The sequence below is a fragment of the Hyla sarda genome, chromosome 5 (genome assembly GCF_029499605.1).
Source record: "Hyla sarda isolate aHylSar1 chromosome 5, aHylSar1.hap1, whole genome shotgun sequence".
NCBI lineage: Eukaryota > Metazoa > Chordata > Amphibia > Anura > Hylidae > Hyla > Hyla sarda.
This window is the reverse complement of record NC_079193.1, coordinates 306,125,989-306,149,427: the sequence shown is the minus strand read 5'-3', so window position 1 is coordinate 306,149,427 and position 23,439 is coordinate 306,125,989. Positions and strand designations below refer to the sequence as shown.

At 40.1% G+C, this 23,439-nt stretch overlaps 1 protein-coding gene and 1 long non-coding RNA gene across 2 annotated transcripts in view; one reads left to right on the top strand and one right to left on the bottom strand.

The window, feature by feature from the left end:
- Positions 1–2,860: 2,860 nt before the first annotated feature.
- LOC130274158 (uncharacterized) lies at positions 2,861–23,286 on the bottom strand. The gene is made up of 4 exons (XR_008844268.1): positions 22,513–23,286; positions 22,364–22,399; positions 12,471–12,530; positions 2,861–3,081 (listed from the first exon to the last, which is right to left on the bottom strand). It is a non-coding gene; the product is annotated as an uncharacterized LOC130274158 (long non-coding RNA).
- The window catches only part of EYA1 (EYA transcriptional coactivator and phosphatase 1), a 95,498-nt gene continuing 93,082 nt past the window's right edge, over positions 21,024–23,439 (top strand). Inside the window, exon 1 of the mRNA XM_056522129.1 lies at positions 21,024–21,600. The gene's annotated coding sequence lies outside the window, so the exon portion shown is untranslated. The remainder of the gene's footprint in view (positions 21,601–23,439) is intronic.

Genomic DNA, 23,439 nt, shown 5'->3' with positions numbered 1-23,439 from the left:
GTCCCTACAATTAAAATGATACCCTACTTATATAGGTTTGATTTTGTTGTACTTGTGGAAAAAAATCATTACTACATATACGTTTAAAATTGTCATCTTCTGACCGCTATAACCTTTTTACTTTTCTGCGTATGGGGCAGTATGAGGGCACATTTTTTGTGCCATGATCGCAAGTTTTTAGCAGTATGATTTTTGTATTGATAGGAATTTTTGATCGCTTTTTATAAATTTTTTCATGATGTAAAAAGTAACCAAAAATACGCTATTTTGGACTTTGGAATTTTTTTTGCGCACGCCATTGACCGTGCAGTTTAATTATCGATATATTTTCATAATTTGGACATTTCCACATGCGGTAACATACCTTTATTTTTATTTACACGTTTTTTTTTTTTAAATGGGAAAAGGGGGGTGATTCAAACTTTTATTAGGGAAGGGGTTAAATCATCTTTATTAACTTTTTTTTCACTTTTTTTTTTACAATGTTATAGCCCCCATATGGGGCTATGACACTGCCCACACTGATCTTGTACATTGATCATTGTTATCCCATAGGATAACATTGATCAATGATTCTGCCGCTTGACTGCTCATGTCTGGATCTCAGGCACTGAGCAGTCGTTCGGCCATCTAGCATACAGGAGGAAGGCAGAGGCCCTCCTTGTGTGTTCCAGCTGTTCAAGACGCCGCAATTTCACCGCATCGGTCCCGAACAGCCGACTGAGGTAGCCGGGAGTAGTTTACTTTCACTTTAGATGTGGCGATCAACTTTGAACACCACATCTAAAGGGTTAATAGCACGCAGCACCCCGATCAGTGCTGCACGCTATTAGCCATGGGTCCTGGCCATTGTTAGAGGCTGGGCCCGACCCGCTATAGAAAGGGAGTGGACTCAGGGCATACAGGTACGCCCTGAGTCCTTAAGTATTTAAAAAATGTTTATGCATTTCTTGCCAAATTTCTTTTGAAAAGAGTTCAAGCATACACGACAAAAGAGTAAAAAGAACAGGACAGTAATTGGTAAAGATGTATATAACTAAAAGCCCAAGTACTGTACAGATCTGCTAATAAAAATAAGTTCTCATCTTATGGATTTACTGTATCTTAGCAGTAAAGTGGATACAATTTTTAAAAAATCTGCAGAAATTTTCTACATGTAAATTTACCAGCTATGCAACTTTTTATGTTCATTTAAATTGCAGAATGATCATGGATTTGTATCATATTTCTCCAGTCAAAGTGCATAACAAACTACTGCATTAAGTAACACAATCTAGGTACAAAAAATTGCGAAAAGTTAAAAGATGACTTTAGAAATTACATGTCACACAGTAATGGACATGCTCACCAAGGATCTGTGCTTGTGTTGGTGGTAAATGGCCATGTCCTGTTTCCCTCATAACACTGCTGGCTTATTTATTATTGCAGCCTCCTTCAAACTACATCCCTAGAATCCTTTGTTTTAAGGTGGGAAATGGCTTATTTCCCTCCCACACATGGGTCACCCTACCTATTGCAGCACAGTCATGCTCCCTTTGATCACCTGACTTGTCTAACATCACCTGGCACACAAGCTGTGAATCTGAATAATGACAAATGCACACACATATGCACCAGTAACTTCATCAGTGGGCTGGAGTCACACACAACAGATGAAGTAGCCAAGCCCCCTTTTAGCACCTGGCTTGTGATGTATTGTCTGGGGCCGCACAACAAGCTGGAAAAGGTCCAAGACAACATTCCTTTTTAAGGCTGCAAAAATGTACTGCCAGGGAAAGCAAAGACAGAAATTTGATACCAGCCACCAAAAATAGGCAAGTGAAGTATATTAGTAACAAGACTAACTTTGCTTCCCCTGTCTTACATTTAAAATATAAATAAATCCCGTAAGGCCCTTTTTATAAGACTGACCAGAGATCAGTCTCCATACACCAAGCCTCTATTGTTGAGACATTTTTGCATGGGACCACTGCAGCTTATAACAAAAGGTTGTGGTGGAGGTTGGGCATACATAAGCCAACAGAAGAACCAGGAAAGTACTGCTTTGAAAATGCCAGGAGGAAATGCAATTTTATTTTTTAACACACTATTTAACTACAAAATCTGTATGCGCCAGAATTTTAATGCAATGTGCCAAAATAAACCTACAAATCAGACAAACCTAAAAAGGGGTGGTTTTGGCCAGAAAATTGGCATAGTTGATCAAAAAAGTAGCGTACGCTCACAACACAACCTATAAAGTTTTAAATTCACACAAAATCCTGTGAATAAATGACTAGAAAATCTTGTCAAGAAAAAGCTGGTCAAAACACCTGTGAATTCCCACAGTAAATGGTGTGGAATCATGCAAGTCTGAAACAATAACACTAATAAAAACCCAACTAATAAAAACCCAACACTCTTAGGGCCTATGTGTTTTTAACATGTGAGTGAAGACTCCAGTCAAGTAGTTATCTAATGATGGGAATTCAAAACATAAAACACTTCAGTAGAACAGCACACCATGTGAAAAAGTGTTGACCAAATAAACACATCAGTAAAGAATTGAATGGTAAAAAGGATCTGTACTTAGTAAAAAGATAAGCAACACCTTCCTAGTTGGCTTCCAAGTCCAACTCTCCACTAAAAGAAATGACATTTTTTAACCCCCAAGTAGGAACCACAATAAACCCGTAGGTTAGTGGAGCTAAAAAAAAAAAAAACACTCCTCCATGCCCCAAAAACTCCTCATTAGGGTACCAGGTGCATCTAGTTTTCATTTGGATCAGATAAAAAGAATCACATTACACCACAAAATTACCAAAGAAAATCATCAGGACCATTATATATGAAGTGTGTCTATTTATTCATCATTACAGAATCCAATCCACCCACTGTCGTCACAAGAGCACAAAATAATATATACAACAGGAACATACATAGTAACTCATTGGGATGCTTCTCTTCTAATGTTCATAGGGGGTGTCTTGTAAAAAAAGAAAAAAAAAAGAAAAACACTATCCATAAAGTTCATGACAATCAAGGCGTATCCTCCTAAGTGCTTCACTATGATCCAATTTTTATTGAGTGTTCATTAGTTCCCTACAAACAAAATGAATACACACATTATAAATGTATAATAAAACAAAATAAAGCACCTAATATTACCCTTATATGGAGCAGCTAATAGCACGCATAAGGTAATTGTGATAGGACAATTATCTAATTAACTTAACTTATTAACAGAATAATCCAAGCTGAGGTCCCTGGGGGAACAAAGTGTCAAGCTGGAATAAAATAACTAGGCACTGGCAATTTAAGTTATGTTAGTCCAGTTCATAGACTTATAGACTGTCCAGAGCAAGATAGGTTTGCTATGGGGATTTGCTCCTACTCTGGACAGTTCCTGGCATAGACATAGGTGTCAGCAGAGAGCACTGTGGTCAGAAAGACTGAAAAGAATTCCATAAAGAAATATAACTTCCTGTGGAGCATACAACAGCTTATAAGTACTGGAAAGATTAAGATTTTAAATAGAAGTAATTTAAAAATCAGTTTAATTTTCTGGCACCAGTTGATTTAGAAAAAAAATTTGGTTTCCCACCAGAGTACCCCTTTAATAGTTTAGGAGTCATTATTAGCCAAGCATAAAAGTCTTTTTTGAAGGTTTAAAATTTGGTAATAAGCAGACTGTAACATTTAAATGTTTTATTTATTTCTTTAAATCTGGTGTCTCTCTGCCCATGTAGAAACAATTTTTATTACTTAGATACAAGTTAATTTCTTAAAAATATGTGATCTGTTAGATGTATTGATCCTTGCCTCTTCTGTAGGAAAGGAGAAGGATACAACTGTAATTGTTCATAAATCATTAAACATTGTACATATACAGTCATGGCAGTAAATGTTGCCCCCCCCCCCCCCCCCCCCTGACATTTTTCAAGAAAATGAAGTATTTCTCACAGAAAAGGATTGCAGTAACACATGTTTTGCTATACACATGTTTATTTCCTTTGTGTGTATTGGAACTAAACCAAAAAAGGGAGGTAAAAAAAAGCAAATTGGACATGTCACACCAAACTCCAAAAATGGGCTGAACTAAATTATTGGCACCCTTTCAAAAATGTGGATAAATAAGATTGTTTCAAGCATGTGATGCTCCTTTAAACTCACCTGGGGCAAGTAACAGGTGTGGGCAATATAAAAACCACACCAGAAAGCAGATAAAAAGTAGAGAAGTTCACTTAGTCTTTGCATTGTGTGTCTGTGTGTGTGCCACACTAAGCATGGACAACAGAAAGTCTGAGTACTTGAGAACCAAAATTGTAGATAAATATCAACAATATCAAGGTTACAAGTCCATCTCCAGAGATCTAGATTTACCTTTGTCCACAGTGCGCAACATTATCAAGAATTTTGCAACCCATGGCACTGTAGCTTATCTTCCTGGGCGTGGACAGAAGAGAAATATTGATGAAAGGTTTCAATGCAGGATAGTTCGGATGGTGGATAAGCAGCCCCAAACCAGTTCCAAAGATATTCAAGCTGTCTTGCAGGCTCAGGGAGCATCTGTGTCAGCGCCAACTATCCGTCAACATTTAAATTAAATTAAATGCTATGGCAGGAGACCCAGGAGGACCCCACTGCTGACACAGAGACATAAAAAGCAAGACAACATTTTGCCAAAATGAACTTGAGTAAGCCAAAATCCTTCTGGGAAAATGTCTTGTGGACAGATGAGACCAAGATAGAGCTTTCTACTGTTTATCAAAAATGGGATGAGGCCTACAAAGTAAATAACACAGTACCTACAGTGAAATATGGCGAAGGTTCAATGATGCTTTGGGGTTACTTTTCTGCCTCTGGCACTGGGTGCCTTGAATTTGTACAAGGCATCATTAAATCTGAGGATTACCAATGGATTTTGGGTCACACTGTACAGCCCAGTGTCAGAAAGCTGGGTTTGGGTCCGAGATCTTGGTTCTTTCAACAGAACAACCCAAACATACATCAACAAGCACCTAGAAATGGATGGCAACAAAGCACTGGAGAGTTCTGAAGTGGCCAGCAATGAGTCCAGATCTAAATCCCATTGAACACCTGTGGAGAGATCTTAAAATTGCTGTTGAGAAAAGGTGCCTTCCAATAAGAGAGACCTGGAGCAGTTTGCAAAGGAAGAGTGATCAAACATTCTGGCTGATAGGTGTAAGAAGCTTATTGATGGTTATAGGAAGCAACTGATTTCAGTTATTTTTTCCATAGGGTGTGCAACCAAATATTAAGTTAAGGGTACCAATAATTTTGTTCTGCCCATTTTTGGAATTTGGTGTGACATTATATTCAATTTGCTTTTTTTCCCCTCCTTTTTTGGTTTAATTGCAATACACACAAAGGGAATAAACATGTGTTTAGCAAAACGTGTTACTACAATCCTTTTCTGTTAGAAATACTTAATTTTCTTGAAAAATTTCAGGGGTGCCAACATTTACGGCCATGACTGTATGTTAAAAGTATATATTAGATTAAATAGCCATCCTCTTGTTGATTGCACTTAACGTCACATTTTTGCTGCCAGTTAACTGTAAGAACATATATTATCATGACCCTGAAACGGTTAAGATTATATTGACATGTTGCCATATGTTAAAGCAAGAAAACAAATGCTTTCAAAAACTAAGACTTTATGGGAGAGATGACCTGTGACCTTGTTGCAAAAAAGCAGAAGTGATCACAACATTCTCCTTAGCATTAGGAGCTTGGTTCACACAACTAATTTGTCCCTGGGAAGTGACTTGTTGGCCATGAAAACCATGTAGTCTATGATGCTACGATGCTATGCTTCCTTTGAAATGATACAAAGTGCAACTGAATTTTTTGTAGACTTCTGAAGAACAAAGAGGTCATGGTTGCAAAGTGTGATAGTTAGGAACTTTATTTGTGTAGAGTACAATAATTTTGCTAGCTTAAATGTTTTAAAGCAGAAATATAACAACTTTTTTTAGCATTAAAAAACAACGTTTTTATTAAACAAAATCAAGAAAAAACATTCTAGATATGCAGATGACAATACATCTTGGCAAAGCATAAAAAGAAGGTAGAGCATGCTCTGTGCACAGCAGGGATATAACAAGATAACATTTGCGTCAAACACATCTAAACTTGACATGATCTATACCCATTAGTGATTAAATGTTAGATAATATGTCTCCCGCTATAACAGCCAATGGCGAGAGGAATGTTCTGGAGGGAGGGAAAGAGGCCAAAAGAGGAGGAGGAGATAATGAGGATAAAGAGGGGAGAAGAGGGGAGACGAGGCGAGGAGGGAATTGGGAGAGAAGAGTGTAGTAGTAAAAGGTAATGGGAACTGGAGAAAGCAAAGAAGGATGCTAAGGAGGAATAAGTAGGGAGGAGAGGGGGTTAACAGGGGGATAAATACAAATACAAGCACAAACAACACAGAACCCGCTCTCCTTCTATCGCCATCAGATCAAACACCATCCACGAACCCCCACTCATCTATTCGATATCCGGAGGCTCAGCAACCTACAAGGCCAGAGAAGAGGTCCCCCACACCATTTAAGAGTTTAATCCGTCCTATAAAATGGAGACTCCAGGAAGGCCAACCATGAATGCCATATTGTTACGTATCTCTCCTGGCGACCCGATGAGTCAACCATCAATTCCTCCATATGGCAAAGAAAGAGGACTTCTTTATACCATTCCGAGATGGTTGGGGGGGGGGGGGGGGGAGAATCCTTCCAGCGTCGGGGAATTACAGTCCTTGCTGCCATAAGGAGGAAGTGAGCTAGGATCCTAGAAGGGGTTCTTCCAGATGTCGGTAGGATAGACAAAAGAGGTACATTGGGGTTGTTTGGATAGGACACATCAGAGATAGAGGCAATGCGGGATAGTACAACAGTCCAGAAGCTAGGAAGGGAAGGACACGACCACCACACGTGGGATATGGTACCACGGGACCCCTCACATCTCCAGCACTGGTCCGGCACCATCGGGTACATTCTATGCAGGGCTGCAGGGACTCAGTACCAGCGAAAATAGTCTGTAACTCCGACTCCCAGGCCACCACAAATGGAGGTGGACTCTGAGCGGCCCTATTTACGAGGAGCCCATAGATCTGAGAAACCATCCTGACGGCCGGGGAGGCCGAGGCACACATCTGTTCAAAAGGCAGGAGCGGTCTAGCAAGACTCAGACTCATGGTTCTTACGAAGTGCCCGAGTTGAAGGTGTTGCATGTGTCTAAACTGTGTACAGAGATGTTCCGGGACCACTTCAGCATATGGTCTGAGCAGAGTGCCATCTAGGAAGTCCCGCAGTGTGTATTGTATGTGTTTGGTGTGAACATTATATAATGGTGTGTGATTAGAAATCACACACCGTTATTAAAAAAATGCTACGACCCAAAAAAACAAAGGGGGGAATGCAGCACCCTGAAACCCTGATAGAGCCCTGGTCACGCTACAAAATCTGCAGCAGGCCCTTGAGGACCTGTTAGGGGTCAAATATATTTTTTACTTTTTTTTACTTTTATATTTTGTTTTAACCTTCTACCTGTCTTTGCACAAAAAATCATCCTCCACTTAATGCACTTCTTCAGCCCTGAGGGGCACAGATTTCGGCAGGGGGGGGGGGGGGTCCCAGGCTCTTTCTCTCAGCTCTGCCCACTAACTGAACTCGGTGGGCATGCAGAGCTGTGAGAAGGGGACATTAACCCCTCCTCTGCCTGCTGCTATTGGTAGGACGATCATCCGACCAATAGCAACGATCTTGGAGGGGAGACAAAATGGCCACCTCCCTCCAGTTACAGGAGGTGATTGGCAGTGTATACTACACCGCCGATCACCATCTAACTCCAGGTCATTGGGTCACACGTGATCCGTATGCCTGGAATCGCTGCAAATGGCCAGTGTGCATTCACTGGCGATGTGTGGCGATCGCCGACATAGGGGCGTCTCAGGACTCCCCTGGCCATTGTCACGGGATGCCTGCTGAATGATTTCAGCAGGCATCCCGGTCCAGTCCCCACCCGGGGAGCGACAGGGACCGAAATTCCCACAGGCGTATAGGTACACCCTTGGTCTTTAAGTACCACGGCGTCAGGGCACACCTGTACGTCCTGGGTCCCTAAGTGGTGAAAGGGGTATTCCAGGAAAAAACTTTATATATATATATATATATATACATATCTATATATATATATCTATATACAGGGTGGGCCATTTATATGGATACACCTTAATAAAACGGGAATGGTTAGTGATATTAACTTCCTGTTTGTAGCACATTAATATATGTGAGGGGGGAAACTTTTCAAGATGGGTGGTGACCATGGCGGCCATTTTGAAGTCGGCCATTTTGAATCCAATTTTTGTTTTTTCAATAGGAAGAGGGTCATGTGAAACATCAAACTTATTGGAAATTTCACAAGAAAAACAATGATGTGCTTGGTATTAACGTAACTTTATTCTTTCATGAGTTATTTACAAGTTTCTGACCACTTATAAAATGTGTTCAATGTGCTGCCCATTGTGTTGGATTGTCAATGCAACCTTCTTCTCCCACTCTTGACACACTGATAGCAACACCACAGGAGAAATGCTAGCACAGGCTTCCAGAATCCGTAGTTTCAGGTGCTGCACATCTCATCTTTTCACAGTATATACAATTGCCTTCAGATGACCCCAAAGATAAAAGTCTAAGGGGGTCAGATCAGTAGACCTTTGGGGGCCAATCAACTGGCCCACGACGACTAATCCACTTTGATGTGTTTCCCTCTTTATGCACTGAAGCTGGCACGTTCCCTGAGTTTTTCCAGCAAGATGATGCACCACCACATTATGGGTGTCAGGTCCGAGCATTCCTAGATGAACAGTTTCCTGGAAAGTGGATTGGTCATCATGGGCCAGTTGAATGGTCCCCAAGGTCTCCCGATCTGACCCCCTTAGACTTTTATCTTTGGGGTCATCTGAAGGCAATTGTCTATGCTGTGAAGATGCGAGATGTGCAGCACCTGAAACTACAGATACTGGAAGCCTGTGCTAGCATTTCTCCTGCGGTGTTGCTATCAGTGTGTGAAGAGTGGGAGAAGAGGGTTGCATTAACAATCCAACACAATGGGCAGCACATTGAACACATTTTACAAGTGGTCAGAAACTTGTAAAGAACTCATGAAAGAATAAAGTTACGTTAAAACCAAGCACATCATTGTTTTTCTTGTGAAATTCCCAATAAGTTTGATGTGTCACATGACCCTCTTCATATTAAAGAAACTAAAGTTGGATTCAAAATGGCCGACTTCAAAATGGCCGCCATGGTCACCACCCAAAAGTTTCCCCTCTCACATATACCAATGTGCCACAAACAGGAAGTTAATATCACCAACCATTCCACTTTTATTATGGTGTATCCATATAAATGGCCCACCCTGTATATATATATATATATATATATATATATATATATATATATATATATATCTCAACTGGCTCCAGAAAGTTAAACAGATGTGTAAATTACTTAATCTTCATCCTTCCAGTAGTTATCTAGCTGCTGAAGTTAAGTTTTTCTTTTCTGTCTGACAACAGTTCTCTCTGCTGTCACCTCTGCTTGTCTTAGGAACTGTACAGAGTAGGAGCAAATCCTCATAGCAAACCTCTAATGCTTCGGACAGTTCCTGAGACAAGCAGAGGTGTCAGCAGAGTGCACTGTTTGGCTAGAAAGAAAAGAGCAAGTAAACTTCAGCAGATGTTAACTCCTGGAAGGATTAAGATTTTTTAATAGAAGTAATTTACAAATCTGTTTAACTTTCTGGAACCAGTTAACATATATATATATATATATATATATATATATATATATATATATATATAAGATTTTTCCTGGAGTAGCCCTCAGTCATCCAGTCATTAATAATCAAACACAGATATAAAGTAAGAATACATGTTTAGAATAGCAGTGTCTAGAGAAGAGAGTTGTATAGGCCATGTCCCAGCGTTGACAAACTTATACTGTTTGACACATGCATCCTACACATGTACCTGTCAGTATGTTTTGGGAGTGTGGGAGGAGACCCACAGAAACACAGGGAGAACATACAAACTCCTTGCTAATGTTATCCTAAGTGAGACTTGAATCTAGAACCCCAGTGCTGAAAGACAACAGTGATAATCAGAATATATCCTTTGTGCAATTCGATCCTAGGACCCCAGGACTGCACAGCAACAGTGCTAACCACTGAGCCACCATGCTAGAAACAAACAGTCAGGGAATACAAAAATATGAAGGATTTGACTGAAACAGTACAGTCTGATTCCATTCCAATTGACTCAATTTAAGATCAGTGTCTAGTATGGACATTCATGTTAGGCTATGTTCACATCATGTTTTCTAATTAGGTTTGCATACATGCTTGGAAGGGTTTACAGCTGTATTCATAGGCTCCCATTCATGAAGGTTAAAATAGTGATAGGATTGGTGACCTTTGACAGGTTTGTTTGTTTGAATATTTTGCAGGGAACTAGTTAACATTTTTGTCTAATACTTAAGTAATACATTTTTTTACATTTACAAAGTAATTTACAAGAATTACAACATATAGGAAAGTACTGTGGCAATTTCTAATTCTGATTTTAGATAGGGCCCCCATTTCTAAGGGGAAAACGTGAATGGCCTTAATGATTCTTAGCATAGGGAACAGCGATAAGACTGATTGAAATTTAACCTTAACCAATAGTATTAGTTTTGTTTGATAAACAGTGGCAGAGTTTTCCTATACCTAGAGAAGAAACATGTCCATTCTACAAAACTGAATGGGCAGGACTAAGTGGGTAAGAGAAGATAGCAGATAGCCGGATAATGATGTGGTGTCCCAGCACCAAAGAATGTCCTGGGGTTTAAGATTGCCTCGAGCATGCCTGCTGTCAATATGTTGGGCCCTCTGCTCCATTGTCTGACCTGTTTTAATGTAATTTACTGCTGTGTCATGTTATGTGTTAAGTTATGAGATTGTGGCAGAGGGACCAGGTGACCCTGACACCCAATGGGAGACACCCAAACCTAGACCTTAATGTAGTGTAGGGGGGGGGATATTAGTGTCAGTTAGTGTCTAGTCAGAGTAGGTGAGGAGCTGCAGTAAGGAGAAGGTGAGTGTGTTCCAGCTAGCAAGCTGAGCAGAAGCCTTGGGAGAAGTCTACTTAATTCCACAGCCACACCAAATCTCAGGAAAAGACCCTGGTGGTAAGCAAATCTCTTGAGGAAAATCTCTACTTCAGTTGGTGAAGTTTAGTCTTTCAAGTCAGTGTGTGCTGCTACTTTATTTAAAGCTGCATTCAATGGCACCTACAACTCCAAGCAAGGTGACAGGCTCCAAGGGTTCCACTCTGCCCATCCCTCTGAAACCAAAGTCTGTATTGTTTGAGTTCTGCTACCTTCAGACAGTTATCTGTAATCTTGCATCGGTGTATTTATTATCCCGTTCTTTACCCAGGAGAAGCTGTCACATCCTGAGACCTGTAGGTTAACGGTGCCCTGGCATCACAAAGTGATACATCTAACCACTCCAAGTCACGTACCCCAATCTGTTTAACTCCCTGTGGCCACCACAATGGCATGGCCACAAATTATTTCTCCAACATGGTCAGTAATGGCTCTATTCACACCTCAATTTTTGTTGACATTCAGAGTATATGCCAGGGAATTCTCCAAATGTAAGTGCTAACCTCAGCGCCTAGCATATGACAGAAATGTTTCCCTCATTGCCCTATCATTCCTATTGTTAAGGAATTCTATTTGCACATTTTTATATGTTATGGTATGTTTTTTTATGAGTTCCCTACATTTAATCATTTTATGGTGGATGTCACAGGCTTTAAGTCTGCAACAATTTTGGTGTCACTGCTTCAAAGCTTCTGCATTCTCGTAGGAAAAGTTTGGGTACCCAGTAGAGATGAGCGAACTTACAGTAAATTCGATTTGTCACGAACTTCTCGGCTCGGCAGTTGATGACTTATCCTTCGTAAATTAGTTCAGCCTTCAGGTGCTCCGGTGGGCTGGAAAAGGTGGATACATTCCTAGCTGAGTCTAGCTGAGAAGTTCGTGACGAATCGAATTTACTGTAAGTTCGCTCATCTCTAGTACCCAGCTCCCACAAACTGTATTTGTGGGAGGGAACTACCTATTTAAACCCTCCTCTTTTCTTACTTTGCTCTAGCTGTCCACACTCACCCAGCCATTTTTTCAGGTTACTCTTCATTTTATTTTATTTCCTCTTTACCAAGTATTCCCCCTTCTATGATCAAACCAACACAGTCTAAGGCACACATCTGGTAATTTCAACACCTTTTATAAGAATGTTTATGTACACAACCACAAAATTGGTTTATAACTGCTTCTGTTTTCTGTTTTGTCTGTTTTGTAGTTTACACAGTGAACATAGGCAGCAAAAATCCCAGAGTTCCCCCTGACATAGCATACCTGCTGGATTTTATCAGAACCAGATCAGCTTTACCATTATTTAAACAGGGGTTGTTCTCTCTGGAAGAAGAAGAAGAAGAAGAAAAAGAAGAAGGAGAACTATTATTATTATTATTTGAGTAAATGCTCTTTTGACCCCTTAAGGACACATGGCGTACTGGAACGTCATGTGTCCGCTCCCAATCTATAACGCGGGACCATGGCGTGGCCCCGCATCATAGCGGGTCGGGCCCGGCCTCTAACAATGCCGGGACCCGTGGCTAATAGCGCGCGGCATTGATCGCAGTTAACCCTTTAGACGCGGCGTTCAATGTTGAATGCCACGTCTAAAGTGAAAGTGAAAGTGTGCCGGTTAGCTCAGTTGGCTGTTCGGGATAGCCGCGGCGAAATTGCGGCTTCCCGAACAGCTTACAGGAGAGCAGGAGGGTCCCTACCTGCCTCCTCGCTGTTCGATCGCCAAATGACTGCTCAGTGCCTGAGATCCAGGCATGAGCAGTCAAGCGGGAGAATCATCGATCACTGGTTTCTTATGAGAAACCAGTGATCAATGTGAAAGATCAGTGTGTGCAGTGTTATAGGTCCCTATGGGAGCTATAACACTGCAAAAAAAGGGAAAAAATATCATTTAACCCCTTCCCTATTAAAAGTTTGAATCAACCCCTTTTTCCCTTAAAAAAAAAAAAACTGTGTAAATAAAAATAAAAAGAAACATATATGGTATCGCCGCGTGCGGAAATGTCCGAGTTATAAAAATATATCATTAATTAAACCGCACGGTCAATGGCGTGCGTGCAAAAAAATTCCAAAGTCCAAAATAGTGCATTTTTGGTCACTTTTTATATAAGGAAAAAATGAATAAAAAGCGATCAATAAGTCATATCAATGCATAAATGGTACCGTTAAAAACTTCAGATCACGGCGCAAAAAATTAGCTCTATACCGCCCCATACGCAGAAAAATAAAAAAGTTATAGGGGTCAGAAATGACAATTTTAAACGTATTAATTTTCCTGCATGAAGTTAGGATTTTTTCCAGAAGTACGATAAAATCCAACCTATATAAATAGGGTATCATTTTAACCGTATGGACCTACAGAATAAATGTCAGGTGTCATTTTTACCGAAAAATGTACTACGTAGAAACGGAAGCCCCCAAAATTTACAAAACTGTGTTTTTTTTTTTCAATTTTGTCTCACAATGTTTTTTTGTTTTCCGTTTCACCGTAGATTTTTGGGCAAAATGACTGCCGTCATTACAAAGTAGAATTGGTGGTGCAAAAAATAAGCCATCATATGGGTTTTTAGGTGCAAAATTGAAAGAGTTATGATTTTTTAAAGGCAAGGAGCAAAAAACGAAAATGCAAAAATGGAAAAAAATACGGTCCTTAAGGGGTTAACCATTACATGTGTAATGGATTTAATATACTGTATATATATATGTGAATAGAAGATAGATTCAAAGATAAAATACCCGCACTCACCATTAGGTTAGCGACAGCCAGCTCCTTGGAATAAATGATGGTTAGACCAACGGAACGGGGACCATGCTGTAACGGGCGCACAGGTGTGAGGCTACCTCTGAGCGCCCGTTACAGCATGGTCCCCGTTCCTTTGATCTACCCATCATTTATTCCTAGGAGCTGGCTGTCGCCAACCTAATGGTGAGTGTGGGTATTTTATCTTTGAATCTATCTTCTATGCACATTGATTTTCCCTATGTTCGGATCTTCCCAGCACCCCCATAGCTGACGGCCTTTTCGGACCCGCCTCCATGTGAGCTGTTTGTTTGAAGTTTAACCCTATCAGTTCTGTAGTAATCGCAAGTAGTGCTATTCCTTTCTTTCTTATATACTCCATATATATATATATATATATATATATATATATATATATATACATATATATATATATATATATATATATATATATATATATATATATAAAATTACTTATTTTACATCTGCTTGGTTCTTTTCTCAATATTAGCTGACCAGACAGAACTCAGCCTCTCCCCCACCAGTGCAGCGTGACAATCAAGATTGAACAGTTTTCATAGAGATAAAGTAATGTCAAAATGACATTTTGATATTTGGGGAGAAGTACAAGGTTAATAATTGCTTAGCGCTTAGAAGCAAAACAAGTCAAACTTGCGCATGACAAAAAACTATGTACACGTATCTTAAACACACACACACATCACTAATAATTAATCAATAATTCCAACGCGTGGAAACTTCACAAATCAGACTATGTTGGGGGATACCGTTCTGATGCTGCAGCTCAAGGAGGGTGTGCTTTTCGGTGTATGAGTGGCTGAAGTGCATGCAAAGTTTCCTTCCCATTGTTAGGATGTCTTGCAAATGGGGGGAACACTCCAGGAACTGCTTCACAACCAGATTGAACACGTGAACCATGCAGGGCGCATGACTCAGCCTTCCCGGTTGCAGCGCATACAAGATGTTCTTCCCGTTGTCAGTCACCATGGTTCCCATTTCCAGTTTTCATGAAACCATGCTCTGATTTCTTTATGAATGACTTTTAGCAGTTCCTCCCCTGTGTGACTCATCGCCAAGGCAAACCGTGTGAACAAAAGAGTGACACCGCCGTGCCCTGCACACATGGTATGCTGAAGGGCCACTGAGACTTGTCTGGGCAGTGGAGGCTGTGCACACGGTGGAGGATGAGGAGGCAGAGTAGCACACTGTCACAGGACCAACGGCCTGAGAGCGTGGAGGAGGAAGCAGCGTGACCTGTCCAAGTTGGTGTTGTGGCTGTGCAGGAACCACATTCACCCAGTGAGCCATAAAGGACATGTATTGTCCCTAACCGTAGTTACAGCTCCAGACGTCGGCGCTGTTGTGCACTTTGGTACACACCGACAGACTCAAGGACTGGACCACCTTCTCTTCCACAAAATTGTGCAGGGCTGGTACTGACTTTGCAAAGAAATAACAGCTTGATACTCTCGACCTCAGCTCGGCACAAGCCATCAGTTCTCTGAAAGGTGCAAAGTCCACCACTTGAAAAGGGAGGAACTGCAGCACCAGCAATTTAAGCAGGAGCCCATTCAGCTTCTGTGCCATTGGATGAGTAGGCGCATACTATTGTCTCTTGAACATGGCTTTGCCGATGGATTGTTGGCGGAATGGCTGACTAAAAGTAGGAGGAGCAGGAGCATCTGGAGTGACAGAAGGAGGGTAAGACACACAGCTCCCTCCGGCTGAGGTGGTGGAGCCTTGGCTTTCTGAAAGAGGGAGCAGCGTGCCACTGAGTGATGCAGCAGGCTGGACCACTATATCGGAGCCACGGTTCTCCAAGGCCACTTTATGGTGGCGAAGCATATGTTGACCCAGGGCCGATGTGCCAACATTGGGACCCTGGACACGCTTCACCTTCTGCCGACATATATTGCATGTGGCTATGTGAACCTCCACACCGCCAAGTAGCTGATTTTCCCACCAACAGTCTGCACTAATTGACTGCTACTGCTGCTGTCTCCTGTTCCACTACCTCCCGGGAAGATAGGCTGTCGCTAAGCACGTTTGGCTCCAGAATTTCCACGTCTGCCACCATACTGGATGTCGTATATCTGGATTTTTCCAAAGCATTTGATATGGTGCCACATAAAAGGTTGGTGCATAAAATGAGAGGGATTGGGCTGGGGGAGAATGTGTGTAAGTGGGTAAGTAACTGTCTCAGTGATAGGAAACAGAGGGTGGTTATGAATGGTACTTATTCTGATTGGGTGACTGTTACTAGTGGGGTACCACAGAGGTCAGTCTTGGGTACTGTTCTATTTAATATGTAAGGTAATGCACCTGGGGAAGAAAAATCTGGTCTGGGATTATGTATTAAATGGGAGAACACTTGGGACGACTGACATGGAAAAGGACTTGGGAGTCTTAGTTAATAGTAAATTTAGCTGTAGAGACCAGTGTCGGGCAGCTGCTGCCAAGGCAAATAAAATCATGGGGTGCATCTATAGGGGCATAGATGACCATGACAAGGAAATAATTCTACCACTGTACAAATCACTAGTCAGGCCACACATGGAATACTGTGTACAGTACTGGGCACCAGTGTACAAGAAAGATATAGTGGAGCTGGAGTAGGTTCAAAGACGGGCAACCAAGGTAATGTGGGGAATGGGAGGACTACAGTACCCAGTAAGATTATCAGAATTAGGGTTATTTAGTTTAGAAAAAAAGAAGACGTAGGGGCAACCTAATAACTATGTATAAATATATCAGGGGACAGTACAGAGATCTCTCTCATGATCTATTCATACCCAGGACTGTATCTATAGCAAGGGGGCATCCTCTACATCTTGAGGAAAGAATGTTTCTACACCAGCACAGACGGGGGTTCTTTACTGTAAGAGCAGTGAGACTCTGGAACTCTCTGCCAGAGGAGGTGGTCATGGTGAACTCTGTAAAAGAGTTCAAAAAGGGGCTGGATGCATTTTTGGAGAATAATAACATTGATTGTTATGTATACTAGATTTATAGGGACAGAAAAAAAGTCAAAACAATAAACTACAAAACTGACAAAAGGGCAGGAAAGGCTGGAGGTACACGACTAACAGAAAACAAACCTAAACACGGACACACAAAATACGTAGTCAGAGGGCCAAGTCTAAACCTGGGGAGCACGAAGTACAGTAACAGAGTATCAAAGGGAAGTCAAGTTTACACCCAGGACTGTATCTATAAAAAGGGACTGGAGGCATTTTTGGAGAATAATAACATCGCTGGTTATGTATACTAGATTTATAGGGACAGAACGTTGATCCAGGGATTTATTCTGACTGCCATATTTGGAGTCTCGAAGGAATTTTTGCTTCTAGTATGATGTTTTTTTTTGCCTTCCTCTGGATCAACACAGTAGGGACTCATTAGGGTTATAGGTTGAACTTGATGGACACTGGCCTTTTTTCAACCTTATGAACTATGTTACTATGTTACAAAAAGCCAAGCCAAAAGTCACAAAACCAGAATAAACAGAATGAGCACAGAGATAGCTAGGTCAGTTACTTAGAACTATCACAAGCAGAGAATGACTGAAAAGGGCCTCCTTATATATGCCTGAGCTGCAACCAGGAGGACTCTAATTGACTGAGCAAGCTTAACCACACCCAAGAGCACAGAGGTGTATCCCAGCAACCAAAACAAACAATATGGCTAGAAATCATTAACCCTATGGGTTCTGGCAGAACCAGTCATCACAAAAACTCTGTATTTTTGTAAAACACCAGCCGGTGATTACTTTTGTCTGTCCTTTCACAGTATATAGGCCCTTGACAGATTAACAGGTACAAAATAGTATACTACTTAGATGTACATATGCGGTATGCACTTATGAGGGCAGAAAAATGCGCTACAGTATGCCTAAAAACTCTGTATTTTTGTAAAACACCAGCCGGTGATTACTTTTGTCTATCATTTCACAGTATGTAGGCCCTTTACAGATTAACAGGTACAAAATAGTTCACTACTTAGATGTACGTACGCGGTATGCACTTATGAGGGCAGAAAAATGTGCTACAGTACCTTAAAAAAACATATTTTTGTAAAACACTAGCAGTACACAACAGTGCTGCAGCCAAAAAAAGCTAAACACAAAATTGCACTCTGTCAGTGACTATTAGGAATGGACTGCTGGGTCTACAGACTAGTATAACCAGCAGATGATTTTTTTTGTGGAACAAAGACACAGAATTGCACTGAAAAATTATTCCGGCCTCCTCTGCTAAGGTTTATGAAGTTGAGGCAGCTATCTGCCCCTCTCTGTAATACTATGCCGAAGAAAGTAACTGGGAGGTTAATGCTTGCAGCTGCAGTAAAAATCCTTTTCAGTGACAAAAATAATGCTCTCCGTCCACGAGAATGTGATGTGACTAGGAGGATGTTAAACACTGTTGGACTGCGCTTTTCTCTGCTGTAACACACACACACACTGCGATGTCCGTCTTATGATCCTTCTGCAGTGTATTGTAATTAAGTGAGTAGCCGGAATTATGGCTGCCAATTATATAGGGCTGTGACATCACAGGGGTGACTGGCTGCGGATAGGCTGCATCCTGCATGTGATTCAGGGTCATCCCACCTACTTGACTTCCTGCCTTGCCTTCCCTTCCCGCCCTCCCAGTGTTCCTTGCCCCAGGTACTGACATGTGGATCCGCCATTTTAGATGCCCTGGAGCCTGCACCGCAGTAAATGGCGTTTAATGAAGCGATTCGCGCTATAAAATTGCGGCGATATTTGCATTCATTGCGAATCGAATATTTCCTTAAATTTGTAACAAATTCGGGTTCATCAGCTTCGATTCGCTCATCTCTAGCATTTAGATCTAAACAGATTTTTGTTTGACAAACACTTTAATGATAACTATCATTGTGAACATGAAACTTAAACACACGTTTTCTTTGGCTCTCCGCTTACACTGCATTCTGTCTTCTCGGAGCTTAGAATGAGTAGTGACTTTTCACCTCCCTTGCTGGTTTCTATTCTCTCTGGAGGTGGCTAAACTAAAACATATCAGTATATACTTGGAGCCTCCTATGGGGGTAGAGTGGAAAAAGCAGCCAAGCTTTGGAGAATTACATAACCCTTTCACTACTTGAAAGACTCAACGGTGAATCTAAGGTAGGACAAATCATGAATCACGTTGCCTAGATTAAGCTTGTTCCTATTTAGCACCTAAAGTCTGCAAATTTTTATCTGTTTTAATTAGAGGCAGTTTAGTAAAATTTTTAAATATATTCATGCTAAGAACATAGATAGCATAGAGCAGTATTCCCCAACAGTATTCCCCTCCAGCTGTGTCAAAACTACATCTTACAGCATGCACGGACAGCCTTTGGCACACTGGCTGCCCGAGCATGGTGGGAGTTGTAGTTATGCACCAGCTGGAAAAACCATGGCTGCCCAACTGTGCTGGGAGTTGTAGTTTTGCAACAGCTGAAGGCACCCTGATTGCCTGAGTGTGCTGGGAGTTGTAGTTTTGCAACAGCTGGAGGCACCCTGATTGCCTGAGTGTGCTGGGAGTTGTAGTTTTGCAACAGCTAGAAGCACCCCGGTTACCCGAGCATGCTGAGAGTTGTAGTTTTGCAACAACTAGGGGCACCCTGGTTGGGAAATGCTGTCATAGGGTCTGCAGGAATGTTAGAAGGAGGCCCCAGCAAAGTTTGGTGCCAACCCCCATTCCTATTTACATATTGCCCTTCTTCGCAGGCATCAACAAAAATTAGCAAACAATGTAAGGGAACAATTATTTTCTACAATGAATAGATACGGGGGCAGTTACAACAATTAACTTAAAGTCTATATTCTGTGATGCTGTGTTGTGCTGCTGTATATATCCTTTAACTGAACATATGCTTTTTAACTACTTGTACTATTTTTTGTGAAAAGCTGCCATCCATATTACCATTTCCATAAAATCCACATTATCAAAGCCAGATAGCAGTATGTCAAGTGCGAATAATCCATTCCAGTTACAATGTTTTTACACACACACACACACACACACACACATACACACACACATATATATATACATATATATATATATATATATATATATATATATATTGTATATAAACATATATATTATGTCTTGTTCAGAATAGTATTTTCTGTTTTGGGTCAAGAAAGAAAAAAAAAAAAAAAAACGCAACCAGACAGCCAAGTCTAGAGTCATATTTCACCGTTACATCTGTCATACATTCTCACTTCATTTTTTCCTGCAAATTTTATCATTGTAATGTATTTATAACCTGCCAACACATTGCACAGCTCAGTTCAATTGTTTTAGTGAACAATCAGCCATGGCCATGTACACAGTGTTCATGTAGGAGGAGGGGGCTCCAACTGTGGTATTTACTTAAATAATGGTAATAATGGGGTGTTTTATTGGTTGCCTAATATATTGCAATTACAGGCAAAGACCTGATCACAATGACATATGACTATCTATCTATCGATCTATCTCATATTTATCTATCTATCTCTATCTACCTCATATCTATCGATCGATCTATTGCATATCTATTTATCTATATATTTATCATCTCTATATATCTATATATCTACCTCATATATATCTACATATCTCATATCTATCTATCTACCTCATATCTATCTATCTATCTTTTTATCTATCTATCTATCATCTATCTATCTATTTCATATCTATCTATCTATCTATCTATCTATCTATCTATCATCTATCTCTCTCTCATATCAATCTATCTAATATCTATCTGTCTATCTACCCACCTACCTATCTCCCTACCTACCAACCTACCTAACTATCTTATCAGGTTTACTTTGTGTTTTAACCAGTTCAACCCACACTGTGTGCAGTTAAATAGAGTTTTGAGTTTTCATGCGATGAAGTGTCGTTTCTTAATGCAACCTTAGAATATCAAGTGGAAGCCACAGAAGAAGTTCAGAACATGTTGACAGACGGCCTTGCCTAGGCGTTTTTTTCTTTCTTCTTTTTTTTTACACACACACACAGCTGTATACCAAGGATTCATTTACATAATACAATTTTCTGAAGCTCCAAGGTTGACTCAGAAGGCTCCAGCACACCATCACTCTGTCCAATTGTTACATTTCAACCGCTAAGATCTGAACAAGGGAATTGGTGTGGTTTTGCCTTCAAAAAGTAGGAAGAAAGAAAAAAAAAAGCCCTCCGGCTACATGGGCAGATCTACTAGAGAAACCAAACAAATAGGAGGGAAGAGGATTCTTTGTCTAAGGATCTGAGATTTTATCTTATTTACAGAGGAAGAAACTGACTTGAGCGTATACAGTGTGATGGCCAAAGGCTCAGTGCTGCAGTGCAACAAGCAGACTGCCAGCCCCTGCGTCTAACCCCCATGTGGAAGCTCCATTCCCTCTCCCTCTCGCAGCAGTCTAGCTTCACTGCCTTGGACTTTCATCAGGATTTTTTACTATTTTCTTCTGGTTCCCTTTCCGGAAAAAAAGGACTTTGAGTGCTGATGTTCACTCCAAGACAGTATGAAATAAAGCTCTGCTCTATTTTATCCTGGAATCTCCTTTTATAGGGAATTGTGTGGGAGGAAAGCTGAAGACAACCCTGAATGACTTCCCAAACTACTGTGAGTATAGATTACACTAGTTCCAGCTTTTTTGGTCAATTGCAAACCTTAGCCGAATTATATGTAGAAGCAAAACGAATGATGAATTACTTGGTTATTTATTTAGAATTTGTTTTACATTCATTCCTATTTCCTAATGAATGCAGGCGATATAGATTGTTGCAGAAAAAAAAATGCAGCATTGTTTCGGAACATTCATATTTGTATTAAGTTTTTTAAAAGAATTACAATATTAACAATAATAATAATAATTAATAATACTTATAATAATAGATACCACTACTACTGCTACTACTACTGCTAATGCTAATAATAATAATACCACTACTACTGCTACTACTACTTCTACTATAATATAATAATAATAATAATGATAATAATAATAATAATAATGACTAGTATTTTAATGTACCGCATTTATGGTTTTAATAAAAATTGCAAATGTTTTACTTCTAAATGTACAGAATGAATGAAACAGGCCTACCCTGGTCAATTTTATCTCATATTATCAAGACAATAAAGATTTATGTTCTCCAGGCTGAATATTTAATCACTTTAAATAACTATTATGTTTATTATAATTATTTAATTATAGTTCTAAGAATAAATACTTATAAAAAATATTTAAAATATTTATGTACATAAAACACAATATATAGCTGAATGAAGAGATAGGGTAAATGTATTACAAATTTCATTAAATAAAAAAATATTCAATTTCAATAATAATAATTAAAAAAAAAGATTGCAATGCTAAACTTACCTAGATACCTTCATGAATACCGTTCTTGATGAAAATCTAGGTAAGCAGATTTTTGGTGATAGGATTATTAAATAAACCTGCTAAAAAGTGGAGAAAATTACTGTTTTCTTTGGAGAGGCTAAAAATACAACTCGACAAAAATCACTTACTTTTACGTCAGCCACGTTTATTTGGATAAGCCTGCTGCTTCCATTTTGAAAATCTCTTTGCTTTCGGAAAAAAATAAAATTATTTCAAATTATAGTCATTTGATAAAGAAAAAAGAAAAAAAATGTTTCAAGTAAGCAAAACTACAAATCTTCAAAACCCATAATTTGTGTATGTTCTGCTTTTTTTGCTTTGAAATTTTTAAATCCTGCCCCCATTTACAGTTTACGTTTCACAGAACATTATTAACTTTTTTGGCCCGATCCGGCGTTTTGCTGTCAGGCGCTTTTGATTTCGTAATTTTACAAAGTATAATAAACACTGTAAAAGTCATGAATTCTCCTCCGCATCCTGAGCTCTGTGGTAGGGAAAATGTGAGAAAATGTGAACCTAAAGCCTTGTTTGATGATCTCGTGGAGCAAGTCTGCCTTCTGGAAATAATTTTTGGGAGGTTGAAGTGCATGGTATTAACAGATTTAATGTGGCTATTGGATGGATTGGTGGGATACCAGGCGAAGTTTAACCCTTCCGTTCCCGCAAGGCCTTGGAACACCCCTTTAATTCTTCCCAGCCTTACAGAGGTTAACAAAAATCATTCTGTCACCCAGTCGGAGAAATTTCCATCTGTTAAGAATTATGCGTTTAATTAGTAAAAACAGGCGACTTAACAGCCTCATTAACTAATCAGTCCTCGAATTTGCTGCTCCTAAATTTACATCACAGGATTCTGTCCCTGATCTTGGTGTCAAAAGCTGCTGGCTGCCGTGAGCACAAAATGCAGCCCCCCAAAAAACATCATATAAAAAGGCTATCAGGGCACAAAAGCAACCTCTGCTCCTTTAGGAGCAGAGGTTGCTTTTGTGCCCTGATAGCCTTTTTATATGATGTTTTTTTTTGTTTTGTTTAGTTTTTTTATGTCGTTAATTTTT